We start from the raw sequence: 5007 nt of genomic DNA, 5'->3' as shown, positions 1-5007 counted from the left end.
TAGTAACTGGTTGTGACTAAAGGCAGTAATAGTAACTGGTTGACTAAAGGCATTAGTAAATAAGTACTGGTGTGTTATTAAAGGCAGTAATAGTAACTGGTTGTTATTAAAGGCAGTAATAGTAACTGGTTGACTAAAGGCAGTAATAGTAACTGGTTGTTATTAAAGGCAGTAATAGTTAACTGGTTGTTATTAAAGGCAGTAATAGTAAATGGTTGACTAAAGGCAGTAATAGTAAATGGTTGACTAAAGGCAGTAATAGTAACTGGTTGTTATTAAAGGCAGTAATAGTAACTGGTTGACTAAAGGCAGTAATAGTAACTGGTTGACTAAAGGCAGTAATAGTAACTGGTTGACTAAAGGTAGTAATAGTAACTGGTTGTTATTAAAGGCAGAGTAATAGTAACTGGTTGACTAAAGGCAGTAATAGTAACTGGTTGTTATAAAGGCAGTAATAGTAACTGGTTGGTATTAAAGGCAGTAATAGTAACTGGTTGTATTAAAGGCAGTAATAGTAACTGGTTGACTAAAGGCAGTAATAGTAACTGGTTGTTATAAAGGCAGTAATAGTAACTGGTTGACTAAAGGCAGTAATAGTAACTGGTTGACTAAGGCAGTAATAGTAACTGGTTGACTAAAGGCAGTAATAGTAAATGGTTGTTATTAAAGGAGTCAGTAATAGTAACTGGTTGTTATTAAGGCAGTAATAGTAACTGGTTGACTAAAGGCAGTAATAGTAACTAGTTGTTATTAAAGGCAGTAATAGTAACTGGTTGACTAAAGCAGTAATAGTAACTGGTTGACTAAAGGCAGTAATAGTAACTGGTTGTTATTAAAGGCAGTAATAGTAACTGGTTGACTAAAGGCAGTAGTAGTAACTGGTTGTTATTAAAGGCAGTAGTAGTAACTGGTTGACTAAAGGCAGTAATAGTAACTGGTCATGACTAAAGGCAGTAATAGTAACTGGTTGTTATTAAAGGCAGTAATAGTAACTGGTTGTTATTAAAGGCAGTAATAGTAAACGTTGTTATTAAAGGCAGTAATAGTAACTGGTTGACTAAAGGCAGTAATAGTAACTGGTTGTTATTAAAGGCAGTAATAGTAACTGGTTGACTAAAGGCAGTAATAGTAACTGGTTGTGACTAAAGACAGTAATAGTAACTGGTTGTTATTAAAGGCAGTAATAATAACTGGTTGACTAAAGGCAGAAATAGTAACTGGTTGACTAAAGGCAGTAATAGTAACTGGTTGACTAAAGGCAGTAATAGTAACTGGTTGTGACTAAAGGCAGTAATAGTAACTGGTTGTTATTAAAGGCAGTAATAGTAACTGGTTGACTAAAGGCAGTAATAGTAACTGGTTTTATTAAAGGCTAGGAATAGTAACTGGTGACTAAAGGCAGTAATAGTAACTGGTTGACTAAGGCAGTAATAGTAACTGGTTGACTAAAGGCAGTAATAGTAACTGGTTGACTAAAGGCAGTAATAGTAACTGGTTGTTATTAAAGGCAGTAATAGTAACTGGTTGACTAAAGGCAGTAATAGTAACTGGTTGACTAAAGGCAGTAGTAGTAACTGGTTGTTATTAAAGGCAGTAGTAGTAACTGGTTGACTAAAGGCAGTAATAGTAACTGGTCATGACTAAAGGCAGTAATAGTAACTGGTTGTTATTAAAGGCAGTAATAGTAACTGGTTGTTATTAAAGGCAGTAATAGTAACTGGTTGTTATTAAAGGCAGTAATAGTAACTGGTTGACTAAAGGCAGTAATAGTAACTGGTTGTTATTAAAGGCAGTAATAGTAACTGGTTGACTAAAGGCAGTAATAGTAACTGGTTCTAAAGGCAGTAATAGTAACTGGTTGTTATTAAAGGCAGTAGTATAGTAACTGGTTGACTAAAGGCAGTAATAGTAACTGGTTGTACTAAAGACAGTAATAGTAACTGGTTGTATTAAAGGCAGTAATAGTAACTGGTTGTGACTAAAGGCAGTAATAGTAACTGGTTGACTAAAGGCAGTAATAGTAACTGGTTGACTAAAGGCAGTAATAGTAACTGGTTGACTAAAGGCAGTAATAGTAACTGGTTGACTAAAGGCAGTAATAGTAACTGGTTGACTAAAGGCAGTAATAGTAACTGGTTGTTATTAAAGGCAGTAACAGTAACTGGTTGACTAAAGGCAGTAATAGTAACTGGTCATGAATAAAGGCAGTAATAGTAACTGGTTGTAACTGTGGTTTCTTGATTCCCAGGCTGCATTGCATTGCATTGAGTCAGATCACAGTGAGTGGTTGACTAAAGGCAGTAACAGTAACTGGTTGTAACTGATCTTGATTCCCAGCCTGCATTGCATTGCATTGAGTCAGATCACAGTGAGTGGTTGACTAAAGGCAGTAACAGTAACTGGTTGTAACTGATCTTGATTCCCAGCCTGCATTGCATTGCATTGAGTCAGATCACAGTGAGTGGTTGACTAAAGGCAGTAACAGTAACTGGTTGTAACTGATCTTGATTCCCAGGCTGCATTGCATTGAGTCAGATCATAGTGAGTGGTTGACTAAAGGCAGTAACAGTAACTGGTTGTAACTGATCTGAAGTCAGATCATAGTGAGTGGTTGACTAAAGGCAGTAACAGTAACTGGTTGTAACTGATCTGAAGTCAGATCATAGTGAGTGGGTGGAATAGGAGTTGGCTGAACTCCTGGTTTGTTGTCTGTTTGCCAGACTGGACACAGGAGGAGTCAGGCCACAGGAACACAGAGAGGAGGGGGAGGAGGGGTAAGACACAAGGAGGAGGGAGGGGGAGGGGAGGAGGGGGAGGGGAAGAGCAGGAGGGGGAGGAGGGGGGAGGGGGAGGGGGAGGGGGGAGGGGGAAGAGCAGGAGGGGGATGGGGAGGAGGGGGAGGGGGAGGGGAGAGGGGGAAGAGGAGGGGAGGAGGGGAAGAACAGGAGGGGGAGGGGGAGGAGGGGGAGGAGGAGGGGGGGAGGGGGAAGAGCAGGAGGGGGATGGGGAGGAGCAGGAGGGGTAGGGGGAGGGGGGGAGGAGGAGGGGAGGAGGGGAAGAACAGGAGGGGGAGAGCAGGAGGGGGAGGGGGAGGAGGGGGAGGAGGAGGGGAGGAGGGGAAGAACAGGAGGGGGAGGGGAGGAGGGGGAGGAGGTGGGGGGGAGGGGGAAGAGCAGGAGGGGGAGGGGGAGGAGGGGGAGGAGGAGGGGAAGAACAGGAGGGGGAGGGGGAGGAGGAGGGGGGGAGGGGGAAGAGCAGGAGGGGGAGGAGGGGGAGGGGGAGGGGGGGGGGGGGAAGAGGAGGGGGAGGAGCAGGAGGGGTAGGGGGAGGAGCAGGAGGAGGAGGGGGAAGAGCAAGAGGGGTAGGGGGATGAGCAGGAGGAGGAGGAGGAGGGGGAGGGGGAGGGGAAGAGCAGGAGGGGGAGGGGGAGGAGCAGGAGGAGGCGGAGGGGGAAGAGCAGGAGGGGTAGGGGGATGAGCAGGAGGAGGAGGAGGGGGAGGGGGAGGGGAAGAGCAGGAGGGGGAGGGGGAGGAGCAGGAGGAGGGGGAGGAGGGGGAAGAGCAGGAGGGGTAGGGGGAGGAGAAGGAGGGTAGAGAGACAGAGAGACAGAGAGACAGAGAGACAGAGACAGAGACAGAAACAGAGACAGAGACAGAGAGAGAGAGAGAGAGAGAGAGAGAGAGAGAGAGAGAGAGGAGGTAGATGGAAAAAGACTGGCTGTCTGGCACCTATGTGCTTTTCAACTGTGCTTCCTCAGTTTGGACAGTCATCACCAGTGGTTAACTTATGACATGGCCATGTTATGACGTAGGGAATGATCTACGAGAGTGTAATTGTAAACTCTAGCATAGGGCTCTATGGTGCATCACCACACAGCTCCTTCAACCCACCAGGAAATCAGCAGCTTTTCATTTTCACCTGCAGTCCTAGTCCCTGTTATGTTCAGCTCAGTGACCTATGCAGAGTGCATAAACCCAGACATCAGCAGCAGCAGGCTGGTTACAGAGCAGCAGTACATATAACTGTATCCCAAACGGCATTCTATTCCCTATATAGTACACTACTTTAGACCAGAGCCCTATTCCCTTTATAGTGCACTACTTTTGACCAGAGTCCTATTCCCTATATAGTGCACTACTTTTGACCAGAGTCCTATTCCCTATATAGTGCACTACTTTTGACCAGAGTCCTATTCCCTATATAGTACACTACTTTTGACCAGAGCCCTATTCCCTTTATAGTGCACTACTTTTGACCAGAGTCCTATTCCCTATATAGTGCACTACTTTTGACCAGAGTCCTATTCCCTATATAGTGCACTACTTTTGACCAGAGTCCTATTCCCTATATAGTACACTACTTTTGACCAGAGTCCTATGGGTAAAGCCAATTTTAATTCAACATGTTCTTCATTCAAAAGGCATTGAATAGAATTAGAAATTAGGTCTCCAGTGAACTTCCTGAATTGACTGGGATTGACCCCCGACCCTGCTACTGCGTAACGTCATTTGTAACCCATTGTAAATGCCTTACATCGATGACGTTGGAGTCGACAAAACCAGGAAGCCTCTCGTCCTTGCAGATGACTCCAGCGTCCTCATCGTGTGTGCAGTCACTGTTGCCCCAGCCTCGAGATTTACACAGCTCAATACTCTTCTCTCCTCCGTTACACTGAACATTATCCAGCCAGATCTTCCCTGCATAGAGAATAGACAATCAAGTCACCGTCGGTCAACTATAACATAGCATAGAGAATAGTGTATTGTGCGTGTTCATTGTAAACCAATGTATCCTGTAGCATTTGTGATCTGTACTGATTAATGGTTTTCTAATGGCTGCTCCATGTTGTAGGGCCTTTTAGCTCGCTATATCATAGTTATATAGCTCACCTTGGCCCTTGCTATAACCTGGCGTCATGTGTCCATCCTTCATGCTTATGAAATGGTCTTGTAAAATGTGGAATAACTGCTCTGTGACAGTTGTTATAGCTCACCTAGGCCCTTGCCG

The sequence above is a fragment of the Salvelinus namaycush genome, unplaced genomic scaffold (genome assembly GCF_016432855.1).
Source record: "Salvelinus namaycush isolate Seneca unplaced genomic scaffold, SaNama_1.0 Scaffold244, whole genome shotgun sequence".
NCBI classification, from domain to species: domain Eukaryota; kingdom Metazoa; phylum Chordata; class Actinopteri; order Salmoniformes; family Salmonidae; genus Salvelinus; species Salvelinus namaycush.
Note: the sequence above shows the minus strand (reverse complement) of the source record.